Source organism: Aegilops tauschii, chromosome 2 (genome assembly GCF_002575655.3).
Source record: "Aegilops tauschii subsp. strangulata cultivar AL8/78 chromosome 2, Aet v6.0, whole genome shotgun sequence".
In the NCBI taxonomy this organism is placed as follows: Eukaryota; Viridiplantae; Streptophyta; class Magnoliopsida; order Poales; family Poaceae; genus Aegilops; species Aegilops tauschii.
This window is the reverse complement of record NC_053036.3, coordinates 602,209,150-602,224,218: the sequence shown is the minus strand read 5'-3', so window position 1 is coordinate 602,224,218 and position 15,069 is coordinate 602,209,150. Positions and strand designations below refer to the sequence as shown.

General features: G+C 49.6%; 1 pseudogene; it reads left to right on the top strand.

The window, feature by feature from the left end:
• Positions 1 to 1,114: 1,114 nt before the first annotated feature.
• Positions 1,115 to 14,576, top strand: LOC109747062 (3-ketoacyl-CoA synthase 2-like; annotated as a pseudogene).
• The last annotated feature ends 493 nt before the right edge of the window (positions 14,577 to 15,069 follow it).

Genomic DNA, 15,069 nt, shown 5'->3' with positions numbered 1-15,069 from the left:
GAAATAATAGTGGATTTTTTGCAAAAATGAAAGTTTCCTAAAAAGGAAAAAATTAGTGGCATTGGTATTACCATTAACAAAGAAAGAAAATAAAATAAAAACTAAAACAAAATTAAAATGAAAATATTCTAAGAAAGAATTAATTCGTGGCAATAGTATTACCCTTTAAGAAGGAACAAAATGAAATAAAAGCTAAATCAAAATATTAAGTTTTCGAAGGAAGAATGAATTAGTGGTATTGGTATTGCCCTTTAAGAAGAAAGAAAATGAAATAAAAATTAAATAATGAAATTTTCTAAGGAAGATTGAATTAGATGCAATACCCTTTAATAAGAAAGAAGATGAAGTAAAAACTAAAAAATAATAATGAAAATTTCGAAATAAGAATGAATTAGTGACACTGGTATAACCCTTTAAGAAAAAGAAAACAAAAAACATAACCAAAAACTTTGCACACAATTTACACACATGCGCTTTTTTATAATACACAAGAATAAACATAAAATAGTCAATTTTTTCGCAAAAAGGAAGTTTCATCAGAAGAATGAATTAGAGGAATTGGTATGACCCTTAAAGAACAAAGAAAATGAGGTAAAGACAAAATCAAAATAATGATGTTTTCTAAGTAAGAATGAGATAATTTATACACTTATTGTGTAACATTTGCATGAATACATTGACACTCACCTAACATTCAAAAAAGTATGCATAAGCTAAAAAGTAAAAAAAAAAGGAGCAAAAATGCATGAAAGTAGAAAAACCAGAAATAAAACAAAGGAAGAGAGAGGGAAGGGTTGAGTCGTTAGATGGGCTAAATAGAGCTAGCCCAGCCGCACAGCTAACTCGGCTTCAACCCATGAAGGAACAGACTAACCCGAACTGACATCAGTCAAATATCCTAGCCCAAAATAAGACATACCACGCCACAAAAAAATAGTGCACGGATTTAGGAGCAACAATCAACAACCAGAAAATCGGCTGACCCCAATTCAATTTTCAGGTGCCTTACATACAACTAAAGTGTGTAAAAAACATTCAAAGCCCTTGTATAATTTGTTCTTCGTTTCCTATCCTCGTCGAACATTAGTTTGCGCACACTACATTACCTAACACCATGAGTTCATGGTCTCATCTCAAGCATTTCAGATTGCCATACCATTGTGCCGCCAACATTCTCACCCCGCCGATTGTCATTGCCACGACACTCGCAGGTGCCCTTCTCACAAAGATTGAACAATGGCTTGCCGCTGCACATGAGATTGTGCCCCAACGCAGTGCTATCTGTTCCATCCACGTACTCCCTGTCATCGTTCTTCTGATCATCACAGCTATATTCTACCTTCAACTCTGTGCTAGAATTGTACTTGTTTTCGACCAAGCTCCAACTTTAGATACACAAAGGAAACCTTCCTCGAGCATGCACATCTCTCGCCTTGACTTGATGATTCTAGTGTCAACTTCATAACTAATATTCTTGCACACTCAGGCCTGAGCAATCAGACATATGCACCACCTTATTTCGCTATATAGAGCTACACCGTGGGCTTGACGAAGCATGCTTCAAAGCAGAGTTGATTGTATTCTCAGCGATAGATGATCTTTTGGACAAGACGTGCATTAATTGTGAAGCAATCAGAGTTCTTTTCATTATTTGCAGTTTTGTCCGGTACCATCCAACTTAGATACGATCGTGAAGTGATATAGGTTGCAAAGTGATCTATGCGTCATGAACCTCTCGGGAATGTATGCTCTGTGTCGGTGACAGTGGTGGTGCTCGCGAACAGCATCCTACAGGTCATGCCTTCAAAGTCGCACACATTGGTGGCGTCAACGGAGACCACTGTGTCGTGCTACTATTTGAGGAATAAGTGTTCCATACATTTGGTTAATATCTTGTACCGCACGGGTGACATGGCAAAATTGTTGTCGACTTCTAGGTCCAATGCTTGGTTTCGTCTTGGGCATTTCACGCGAACGGTCAATGCGGCCAACAACTCAGCCTATCATTGTGTGTATCAAGAGGAAGATCAGAAGGGTAACATAGGGTTTGTTCTCTCTAAAGACCTTATGGTTGTCGCAGGGGATGCACTCAAGGCCAATATCATAGCAACCAGACATCTTGTCCTACCGGCATATGAGTTTCTCAAGTTTTCGATCTTCTGTGTGGCCAAAAAGCCCCTCCATTGGAGGAAGAACAAATCGTACATCCTCAACTTTTGCACTGTTTTTCAGCATTTCTACATCCACGTCGGTGGACCGACAGTTATCACCACAATACAACATGGCCTTAATCTATCAGACAACCACGCTGAGCCATCGCGAATAACAATATATTTGTTCGAAAACTAGTCGAAAGCGTCAGTGCCATATGAATTGGCATACATTCAAGCTAAAGGATAGACGAAGAAAGGCAACAAGGTGTGGATGATCGGATTTGGTGCTGGGTACAAATGCATGAAGGAAATATGCCCTAGAGGCAATAATAAAGTTGTTATTTATATTTCCTTATATCATGATAAATGTTTATTATTCATGCTAGAATTGTATTAACCGGAAACTTAGTACATGTGTGGATACATAGACAAACAGAGTGTCACTAGTATGCCTCTACTTGACTAGCTCGTTGAATCAAAGATGGTTAAGTTTCCTAGCCATAGACATGAGTTGTCATTTGATTAACGGGGTCACATCATTAGAGAATGATGTGATTGACTTGACCCATTCCGTTAGCTTAGCACTTGATCGTTTAGTATATTGCTATTGCTTTCTTCATGACTTATACATGTTCCTATGACTATGAGATTATGCAACTCCCGAATACCGGAGAAACACTTTGTGTGCTACCAAACGTTACAACGTAACTGGGTGATTATAAAGGTGTTCTACAGGTGTCTCCGATGGTACTTGTTGAGTTGGCATAGATCGAGATTAGGATTTGTCACTCCGATTGTCGGAGAGGTATCTCTGGGCCCTCTCGGTAATGCACATCACTATAAGCCTTGCAAGCAATGTAACTAATGAGTTAGTTGCGGGATGATGCATTACGGAATGAGTAAAGAGACATGCCGGTAACGAGATTGAACTAGGTATTGAGATACCGACAATCGAATCTCGGGCAAGTAACATACCGATGACAAAGGGAACAATGTATGTTGTTATGCGGTTTGACCGATAAAGATCTTCGTAGAATATGTAGGAACCAATATGAGCATCCAGGTTCCGCTATTGGTTATTGACCGGAGACGAGTCTCGGTCATGTCTACATAGTTCTCAAACCCGTAGGGTCCGCACGCTTAACGTTCGGTGATGATCGGTATTATGAGTTTATGTGTTTTGATGTACCGAAGATAGTTCGGAGTCCCGGATATGATCACGGACATGACGAGGAGTCTCGAAATGGTCGAGACATAAAGATTGATATCTTGGATGACTATATTCGGACACCGGATGAGTTCCGGGGGTCACCGGATAATTATCGGAGTGCCGGGGGGTTATCGGAACCCCCGGGGGAACTAATGGGCCAACATGGGCCTTGTGAGAGAGAGAGGAGGGGGCCTTAGGGCTGTCCCCCCCTTGGGGAGTCCGAATTGTACAAGGAGGGGGGCGGCGCCCCGTCTTTCCCTCCCTCTCTCCCTCTCCTTCCTTCCCCCTTCCTCCTCCTAGTTGGACTAGGAAAGGGGGAGTCCTACTCCTACTAGGAGGAGGACTCCTCCCCTCCCTTGGCGCGCCCCTAGGGCCGGCCGGCCTCCTCCTCCCCTCCTTTATATACGGGGGAGGGGGCACCCCATAGAGACACACAAGTTGACCATTGATCTCTTAGCCGTGTGTAGTGCCCCCCTCCACCATAATCCAGCTCGGTCATGTCGTTGCAGTGCTTAGGCGAAGCCCTGCGCCGGTAGCTTCATCATCACCGTCATCACGCCGTCGTTGTAACGCCCGGATAATCATGCTACAGTAATCCCACGCTAATCATGCCATGTCACCTCTGTTACTATTGCTAACCTCACAATGATTCGAAACGGTTCCAAAATTTAAATTCTAAATAGTGGCAAACACCCAAAGTTTTCAAAAGTCAAAACAAAAATGTTCGGTGGGTGCCAAATAAGGCATAGTTAATTATGGTGAAGTAAACACATTTTTAGAAAATACCTAAATATTTTAAAATGATGTAAAACAGAAAAGAAAATAAATAAAAAGAAAAGAAAGCTAACAAAAAAAAGGGGAAAAGGAGCCCCCCCACACTGGGCCGTGGCCCAACTTGGCCGAACGGCCTCGGCCCACCAGGCCACCACCTAGGCCGGCCCACCCCGCCGCCATAACCTCCCCCACTCCCCCCAGTACTCCACCGACACCCCCACTTCCCCCCCCCCCCCGAAAATATCTCCTCCCCCCTCTCCCCCGATTGGATCGGGATCGAGAGGAGGAGACCACCGCGCCCCACGACCACCGCCGACGCCTCGTCCTCGTCCGCCGCCCGGAGTCGCCTGACCTCGCCGGACCCCCTCGCCGGCCTGCTTCCCCTCTACGCCGTCGTCCCCGCCTTCCATCCTGAGCCCCGCTGCCCCAGACCCCGCGCCCCCCCCCGTGAGGACCCCCCTCCTTCTCCTATACCCACGCCCCACCAGCGCGTGCCCGCACGCGCCCGCCTTGGCTGCGTCCGGCCGCCCTCGCTCCGTCCCGCCGCTGCAGTCTAGTCGCCTGCCCCGCACCCCCTGTCCAGCGCGCACTCGCCGCGGTCGGCGCGCCCCGCGCGCGCTCGGCCGCGCTCGTCGCTGCACCGTCCCGCTGCTCCCTCGTCCCGTCCGCGCTCACCGCGCGGTGCCGTCGCTGCGGGCGGCGCACCCCCTCCCCCGGCTCCCCCTGCGACCACGCGCGCCCGCCGTGGCCACGCTCGGCCACTTCCTCCGCCCCGCACGGCGCTTGCCGCTCGCCCCGCCTCCGCCCACCGTGGCCCTCGTGCCCCGCTGCGGCAGCCCCCGCCATGGCCACGGCCCCGCCCTGCCCCGGGCAGGCTACGGGCGCCCGTCGCCCACGCCCACGCTCGTGCGCCCGCGCCGCACACACGCGCCGCGCCCGCGCCCGCCTGTGGCCCCTGGGCCACTGCCAGGTGGGGCCCCGCGCCCCTGAGCCACTGCCCATGGGCCCGAACCCCCTATGGGCCACAGACAAGTGGGCCCCCGCGCCCAGAACGAAAAAATAAATAAATAAATAAATAAAATAATAATAAAAATAAATATAATTAATTAACTAAATTAATTAATTTAATTAATCATGTTTAAATTAATCTAATTAATTAGTTAATTTAATTAAACAGTAATTAATTAGCTAAACACGAATTAAACTAAGCAGTGTATGACATGCGGGACCCGCACGTCAGTTTGACCCAGTCAACGCCCTGTTGACTGCTGACGTCATGATGATGTCAGCATGCACTGTTCTGGATAATGTTGTATTAAATAAATTAAATAAATGCTAAAATTAATTTAAATCTTTTAAAATTCATATAAAATAAACCGTAGCTCGGATGGAAAAACTTTGTACATGAAAGTTGCTCAGAACGACGAGACGAATCCGAATACGCAGTCCGTTTGTCAGCCACATGTTCCTAGCATAGCGAACATGGCACTTTCCCCCTCCGGTCCATCTGTCCGAAAAAGCGAAACATCGGGAATACTTTCCCGGATGTTCCCCCCCTTCGCCGGTACCACCTACTGCCGCGTTAGGACACACCTAGCACCGCTCATTGTCATGTCACGCATCGTCATGCTTATGTTTGCATTGTATTTACTGTTTCTTCCCCCCTCTTCTCTCCGGTAGACTACGAGACCGACGCTGCTGCTGCCCAGTTCGACTATGGAGTTGACGACCCCTCCTACTTGCCAGAGCAACCAGGGAAGCCCCCACCTTGATCACCAGATATCGCCTATTCTTCTCTATACTGCTTGCATTAGAGTAGTGTAGCATGTTACTGCTTTCCGTTTATCCTATCCTGATGCATAGCCTGTCCTTGCTTCTACTGTTGTTACCTTTACCTGCAATCCTACATGCTTAGTATAGGACGCTAGTTTCCCATCAGTGGCCCTACATTCTTGTCCGTCTGCTGTGCTATACTATCGGGTCGTGATCATTTGGGCGGTGATCACGGGTAAATACTTATATACTATATACATGACACCTGTGGTGACTAAAGTCGGGTCGGCTCGTAGGAGTACCCGCAAGTGGATCTTTGTGGCGGAGCGACAGGGCAGGTTGAGACCACCTAGGCGAGAGGTGGGCCTGGCCCTGGACGGCGTCCGCGGTTACTTCGACATAACACGCTTAACGAGTTCTTGGTATTTGATCTGAGTCTGGCCATTTGGTCTATACGCACTAACCAGCTACGCGGGAACAGTTATGGGCACTCGACGTCATGGTATCAGCCGAAGCTCTTTTTGATGTCAGCGACAGAGCGGCGCGCGCCGGATTGGACTGGAACGCCACTAGGCTAGGTCTGCGTCCGGCCGCCCTCGCAACGTGCAGGTGTGCAATGGGCGATGGGCCCAGACCCCAGCGCGCATAGGATTTAGACCGGCGTGTTGACCTCTCTGTTGAGCCTAGGTGGGGCTGCGACGTGTTGATCTTCCGAGGCCGGGCATGACCCAGAAAAGTGTGTCCGGCCAAATGGGATCGAGCGTGTTGGGTTATGTGGTGCACCCCTCCAGGGAAGTTTATCTATTCGAATAGCCGTGTCCCTCGGTAAAAGGACGACCCGGAGTTGTACCTTGACCTTATGACAACTAGAACCGGATACCGAATAAAATACACCCTTCCAAGTGCCAGATACAACCCGGTGATCGCTCTCTAACAGGGCGACGTGGAGGGGATCGCCAGGTAGGATTATGCTATGCGATGCTACTTGGAGGACTTCTATCTACTCTCTTCTACATGCTGCAAGATGGAGATGGCCAGAAGCGTAGTCTTCGACAGGACTAGCTATCCCCCTCTTATTCTGGCATTCTGCAGTTCAGTCCACTGATATGCCCCTTTACACATATACCCATGCATATGTAGTGTAGCTCCTTGCTTGCGAGTACTTTGGATGAGTACTCACGGTTGCTTCTCTCCCTCTTTTCCCCATTTCCTTTCTATCTGGTTGTCGCAACAAGATGCTGGAGTCCAGGAGCCAGACGCCACCGTCGACGACGAGACCTACGACACTGGAGGTGCCTACTACTACGTGCAGCCCGCTGACGACGACCAGGAGTAGTTAGGAGGATCCCAGGCAGGAGGCCTGCGCCTCGTTCGATCTGTATCCCAGTTTGTGCTAGCCTTCTTAAGGCAAACTTGTTTAACTTATGTTTGTACTCAGATATTGTTGCTTCCGCTGACTCGTCTGTGATCGAGCACTTGTATTCGAGCCCTCGAGGCCCCTGGCTTGTATTATGATGCTTGTATGACTTATTTATGTTTTAGAGTTGTGTTGTGATATCTTCCCGTGAGTCCCTGATCTTGATCGTACACATTTGCGTGCATGATTAGTGTACGGTCAAATCGGGGGCGTCACAAGTTGGTATCAGAGCCGACTGCCTGTAGGAATCCCCCTTTCCACACTCCTTGGCAGAAGTCGAGTCTAGACATTGCAAAACTTTTACTAACATGGCTGTGTGTCTTACGGGCCCACGTCGCCATTGGGTGGTACTAGGATGTTTTACTCCTCGACCCTTACTCTGGGACTCTGAACTCTCTTCTACTCGGGTTAAACGAATTTGCTAACTCTAACACTAGGATCCCGTGACCGCATTCACCCCAAAGTTGGATAAGCCATAGTTATTTCTTAGAATAGTATTTAAACAATTCACACACTGTCATTTGACTCCTTTGAAACATCTTTGCTTTCAGATGGAACCCACGAGGCAGGTCGTGCGCCACACGACGGCCATTGGTGCCTCGGGATCACCTGCTGTGCTAGCTGAGATGATGAACTATCTGGGCTATCATTGGCACCGTGAGTACACCGTCTACGAGGAGTACCAGGACTTTAACCAGGAGCAGTACCGTGCCATCGTCCACCTCTACTCGCGGGAGTATGACTCCACTACTGTGCTGCACACCGCTCATGGTGTTGGAGTGACCATCGATATGGCTGTCCACGATGCTGCTTATGCTGCTCTGACACGTCTTCGTGGAGAGTATCGGGAGTTGGACACCTCCCCTTTCAGGCACATTGCTATCGCATCTGATGTTGGTGCGGAGGGATACTATACTGCTGCCTACTCCACTGTCACCCGAGAGCCCTTCTACCATCAGAACCTGGTTCTGCATGTTGATGGGCTGGATCGAGCTAACCGAGCTCTTCGCCACGATTTGTACACCACCCGTCAGCACCTTTACCATGCTCTGACGCTGTTGCACCCCTTTGTCCGATCTAGGGAGTTGCCCCGTTCTGCGATCTACCCAGCCAGGACTGTGATGCCCCAGGGTGTCGGCTGGCTAGATGTGGGAGGCTACTCTCCCGCACTTGGTCCTCTTCTGCCACCTGAGTGTCTAGTTCTGCACCAGAGTATTCGCGGACCCCAGGTTGCTGACGTGGAGTTCCCGATGCGACACTACCAGCTTTCAGGCTACACCTACCTCCACAGTACCTCTTGGGACTGATGTAGGCTTGCTTGTTAGTGTTAGATGCATTCGCCGCGAGCCTGTGTGCCGCCTATGTGCTTTAGTCTATGTACTGAACTCTGTGTACTAAACTCTATGCATGACCCCTTTTGTAAGTTATGCCGACTACTATGTAGTAGCTATCGTGCTTCTTTCATTATGCATGTTTCATCATGAATGATCCTTGTCTTTGCAAATTTCTCAATGCTGAACCCCTGTTATATATTAGCAGGATGGTTAGACCAGGTGGTCATGGTAGTGGTGGCAATGCCCCACCACCACCTGAGTACATGGCTGGTATGATCCAACAGTTCGAACTGAACCGCCAATTCATGGAAAATATGATGGCTCAGTTTCCTCGCCCTAATATGGACCAGCAACCAACCCCAGTAACTCTGCGGGATTTCATGCGCCTGAACCCAACTGTGTACCGCAGCTCAACTCAGCTTCTGGATGCTGATGACTGGCTCCGTGACATCACCTATGAGATGGAGTCTGCCGATGTAGCTCCTGCCAGCTATGTCACCTTTGCTTCCTTCTTTCTGAAGGGACCCGCAGCTCAATGGTGGGACAGCCACAGGCGTACTCTGCCAGCTGGAACAATCATCACCTGGCCAGACTTCCAAGCTGCTTTCCGTGCCCGCTTCATTCCTCAGGGAGTCATGGACCGGAAGAAGCGTGAGTTTCGCAACCTCACCCAAGGCAACAAAACTGTTGAAGCTTATCAGCGGGAGTTTCTTGACTTGTCTCGCTATGCTGAAGAGGACATTGCAACTGATGCACGCAGACAGGAGAAGTTCCGTGATGGCCTTCAAGCTGACATCAAGCTCGCACTTCTAGTGCATGACTTTGCTGATTTCGCCACCTTGGTGAACAAGGCCATCAATGTCGAAACTGGTCTGCAGGAATACCAGAGCTCTCACAGGCGCAACCGTGACACGGGCTCATCTTCGGGCCCGCCCTCGCAGCAGCGTAAGATATGGATCCCGAACAACATGTACCGTCCAAATGCATCTGCCCCAAGGCAGACCTATGCTGCACCTCGTCTGCCCCCACCACCATCTAGGCAGTCAAGACTTCCAGCTCCACCACCCCAAGCTCCTGTTCCCACTCCCAATAATGGTTTGTGCTTCAGGTGTGGTCAACCAGGACACCGTGCTAGAGAATGCAACCAGAACCAGAATCAACTGGCCCTTCCAGCAACTGGCCATGGAAGCAACCAGCCCCGCAGCAACAAGGCCAAGTCTTATGGTCGTGTTCATGCCAACCACGTTGATCTCAACGAAGCTCAAGACCAGCCTGCTACTGTGATGGGTACACTCCTCGTAAATTCAGTACCAGCATCCGTTTTATTTGATACAGGTGCATCGCATTCATTCATGTCAGAAGATTTTGCATTCATGCATGGAATTAGAAGCGAAGACATGAATGCTTCACTATTAGTACACACCCCTGCGGGCCAATGTCGAACCTCCATGATCTGCAACGACGTCCCCGTTGAAATCGAAGGACTGGAATTTCTTGTCTCACCCATCGTACTGAAGTCCTGTAGCATTGATCTCATTCTGGGAATGAATTGGTTAAAAGCGCATACTGCTTCAATCATTTGCACCACTAAGACCGTCCATCTGCTACACCCTTCAGATGAAATAGTTACTTACCAAGCTCATCTGGTGCAAAATGCCGAGGCAAGGCTCTATGCATTGAATGCATTGAACGTTGCACCACTCGAGGGCATTGAAAACATTCCCGTCGTGCGTGAATTCCTCGACGTCTTCCCTGAAGAACTTCCAGGGATTCCCCCTGCTAGAGCTGTCGAATTCATCATCGACTTGAAACCAGGCACCACTCCTATAGCCAAGCGACCCTACAAGATGCCGCCGCATGAACTCCTTGAGCTTAAGGAGGAAATCGACAAATCTCTTCGCAAAGGATTCATTCGCCCAAGTTGCTCTCCTTGGGGAGCACCTTCTCTCTTTGTCAAGAAGAAGGATGGGACAAACCGATTAGTTCAAGACTACCGTCCTATAAACCAAGCTACCATTCAGAATAAATACCCTCTTCCTCGGATCAATGATCTGTATGATCAACTGGCGGGTTCGTCAGTGTTCTCTAAGCTCGACTTGAGGTTGGGTTACCACCAGATCCGTGTTCACGAAGAGGATATCCCAAAGACCGCCTTCGTGACTCGGTATGGTTCATACGAGTACACCGTCATGTCTTTCAGTTTAACCAATGCTCCAGCCACTTTCTCTCGTCTGATGAACTATATATTCATGGATTACCTCGACAAGTTCGTCGTGGTTTATCTGGATGATATCCTGGTATTTTCCAAGAACGAAGAGGAACATGCTGAACATCTTCGGCTTGTGCTGGAAAAGCTACGAGAGCATCAACTATATGCCAAGTTCTCTAAATGTGAATTCTGGCTACCCGAAGTAACCTATCTTGGTCATGTCATCTCTAAGGATGGTATTGCCGTCAACCCTGAACGAGTCCAGGCTATCCTTGATTGGACTCCTCCCAAGAACGTTAAGCAAGTCAGAAGTTTTCTCGGTCTCGCCAGCTATTGCCGTCGATTCGTCGAGAACTTCTCCAAGATCGCCAGGCCTCTGACTAACCTGTTGCATAAGAGCGTCAAGTTCCAATGGACAGACAAATGTCAGGAAAGTTTCCAGGCACTCAAAGACAAGTTGACTTCTGCCCCAGTTCTAGCTCCACCTAATACTAAGAAGGACTTCGTCATTTACTGCGACGCTTCCCGTCAAGGATTAGTCTGTGTCCTAATGCAAGACCGCAAAGTGATTGCTTATGCCTCTCGGCAATTGCGCCCTCACGAAGAGAACTACCCAGTTCACGACCTCGAACTTGCTGCTGTCATTCATGCGCTGAAGCAGTGGCGACATTACCTTCTCGGTAATCGTTGCGAGATCTTCACTGACCACCAAAGTCTGAAGTATCTGTTTACTCAGCCAGACCTGAACCTCCGTCAGCAGAGATGGATGGAGCTTGTTGCAGACTTTGACTTGGGTATTTCCTATACGCCAGGCAAGGCTAATGTAATGGCTGATGCCTTGAGCCGCAAGTCTTACTGCAACCACCTCCAGGTTCACAAAGTTCAGCCCTCGCTTGTTGAAGAATTCAGGAAGCTGAACCTCCATATTGTTCCTCCGGGTGCACTCGCTCCCCCTCCTAAGGAGTTTGTCAAGATGAACCTCCACGTTGTTACCCAGGGTTCCCTCAATACCCTAGTTGCTAAACCAGATCTCGTGGACAGCATCAAAAGGCTACAGAAGTATGACTCTCAAGCCCACAAGATTAAGCGCTACCTTGCAGAAGGAAAGCCCTCATTCTTCACTATTGCTGAAGATGGCACTTTGTACTTCAAGGGCCGCCTAGTGGTGCCATGTGCAGAGAAAAACCTGGATATGACACAGGAAGTTATGAAAGAAGCTCATGATACGCCCATGTGTATCCATCCTGGTAGTACAAAGATGTACCAAGACATCCGTCAGAGATTCTGGTGGTCTAATATGAAGCAAGACATTGCTCGTTATGTTGCTGAGTGTGACATTTGCCGTCGTATCAAAGCAGAACATCAAAGGCCTGCTAGAACTCTACAACCTATCTCTATTCCTGAATGGAAATGAGACCATGTTGAGATGGACTTCGTCACTGGATTTCCCAAATCACAGAAAGGTAATGATGCTATTCTTGTCGTCATTGACCGGCTTTCCAAAGTTGCACATTTCCTGGCGATCAAAGAAACGATCACTGCTAGTCAGCTGGCAATGCTCTATATGTCCAGGATTGTTTCACTCCACGGTATTCCATTGGTTATCAGCTCAGACCGTGGCAGCTTATTCACTTCAAGATTCTGGGCAAGTTTCCAAGAAGCCATGGGAACTCATCTGTCATTCAGTATTGCGTTTCATCCTCAGTCGCAAGGGCATGTTGAACGCGTCAACCAAGTTCTCGAAGACATGCTTCGAGCTTGTGTTATTTCCTTCGGCAAGAAATGGGAGGAATCTCTCCCGTATGCTGAGTTCTCTTATAATAATAGCTATCAAGCTAGTCTGAAGATGGCCCCCTTCGAAGTGTTATATGGGCGAAAGTGCCGAACCCCTCTGAACTGGTCAGAAACTGGGGAACGTCCACTCTTCGGTCCGGATATTATCCAACATGCCGAAGAACAAGTCCGCATTATTCGTGAGAATCTCAAGACTGCTCAGTCACGTCAGAAGAGTCAGTATGACCGTCATCATAAAGACATGGTCTATCAACCTGGCGAAAAGGCTTATCTTCGAGTCACACCAATGAAGGGTGCTCACCGCTTTGGAATCAAGGGCAAACTAGCTCCTCGATATATTGGCCCATTCACTATTCTCAAAAGGCGTGGAAAAGTGGCATACCAACTGGAGCTTCCGCCGAACCTTTCTCAAGTTCACGATGTGTTCCATGTGTCACAGCTCCGCTGTTGCTTCAAGGACCCAATCCGAGCAGTGGATCATGAAGTGCTCGAATTGCAGCAGGACCTCTCCTATAAGGAGCATCCGGTCCGCATTCTCGACCAAGCTGAACGCCGCACACGTCAGAAGGCGATCAAGTTTCTCAAAGTCCAGTGGTCGCACCATTCTGAAGATGAGGCCACTTGGGAACGCGAGGACCGTCTGCGCGAAGAATACCCCGCACTGTTTCCTTCTACCTCCTAAATCTCGGGACGAGATTTCTTGTAGTGGAGGAGATTTGTAACGCCCGGATAATCATGCTATAGTAATCCCACGCTAATCATGCCACATCACCTCTGTTACTGTTGCTAACCTCACAATGATTCGAAACCGTTCCAAAATTTAAATTCTAAATAGTGGCAAACACCCAAAGTTTTCAAAAGTCAAAACAAAAATGTTCGGTGGGTGCCAAATAAGGCATAGTTAATTATGGTGAAGTACACACATTTTTAGAAAATGCCTAAATATTTTAAAATGATGTAAAACAGAAAAGAAAATAAATAAAAAGAAAAGAAAGCTAACAAAAAAAGGGGAAAAGGAGCCCCCCACTGGGCCGTGGCCCAACTTGGCCGAACGGCCTCGGCCCACCAGGCCACCACCTAGGCCGGCCCACCCCGCCGCCATAACCTCCCCCACTCCCCCCCAGTACTCCACCGACACCCCCACTTCCCCCCGCCCCCCCCCCCCCCACGAAAATATCTCCTCCCCCCCTCTCCCCCGATTGGATCGGGATCGAGAGGAGGAGACCACCGCGCCCCGCGACCACCGCCGACGCCTCGTCCTCTTCCGCCGCCCGGAGTCGCCTGGACCTCGCCGGACCCCCTCGCCGGCCTGCTTCCCCTCGACGCCGTCGTCCCCGCCTTCCACCCCGAGCCCCGCTGCCCCAGACCCCGCCCCCCCCCCCCCGTGAGGACCCCCCTCCTTCTCCTCTTCCCCACGCCCCGCCAGCGCGTGCCCGCACGCGCCCGCCGTGGCTGCGTCCGGCCGCCCTCGCTCCGCCCCGCTGCTGCAGTCCCGTCGCCTGCCCCGCACCCCCCTGTCCAGCGCGCACTCGCCGCGGTCGCCGCGCTCGGCCGCGCTCGTCGCCGCACCGTCCCGCTGCTCCCTCGTCCCGTCCGTGGTCACCGCGCGGTGCCGTCGCTGCGGGCGGCGCACCCCCTCCCCCGGCTCCTCCTGCGACCACGCGCGCCCGCCGTGGCCGCGCTCGGCCACTTCCTAAGCCCCGCACGGCGCTCGCCGCTCGCCCCGCCTCCGCCCGCCGTGGCCCTCGTGCCCCGCTGTGGCAGCCCCCGCCATGGCCACGGCCCCGCCCTGCCCCGGGCAGGCTACGGGCGCCCGTCGCCCACGCTCGTGCGCCCGCGCCGCACACGCGCGCCGCGCCCACGCCCGCCTGTGGCCCCTGGGCCACTACCAGGTGGGGCCCCGCGCCCCTGAGCCACTGCCCCTGGGCCCGAACCCCCTATGGGCCGCAGACAGGTGGGCCCCCGCGCCCAGAACGAAAAAAATTAAAAAAATAAATAAAATAATAATAATAATAATAATAATAAATTTAATTAATTAATTAATTAATTAAGTTAATTAATCCTTTTTAAATTAATCTAATTAATTAGTTAATTTAATTAAACAGTAATTAATTAGCTAAACCCGAATTAAACTAAACAGTGTATGACATGCGGGACCCGCACGTCAGTTTGACCCAGTCAACGCCCTGTTGACTGCTGACGTCATGATGACGTCAGCATGCACTGTTCTGGATAATGTTGTATTAAATAAATTAAATAAATGCTAAAATTAATTTAAATCTTTTAAAATTCATATAAAATAAACCGTAGCTCGGATGGAAAAACTTTGTACATGAAAGTTGCTCAGAATGACGAGACGAATCCGAATACGCAGTCCGTTTGTCAGCCACACGTTCCTAGCATAG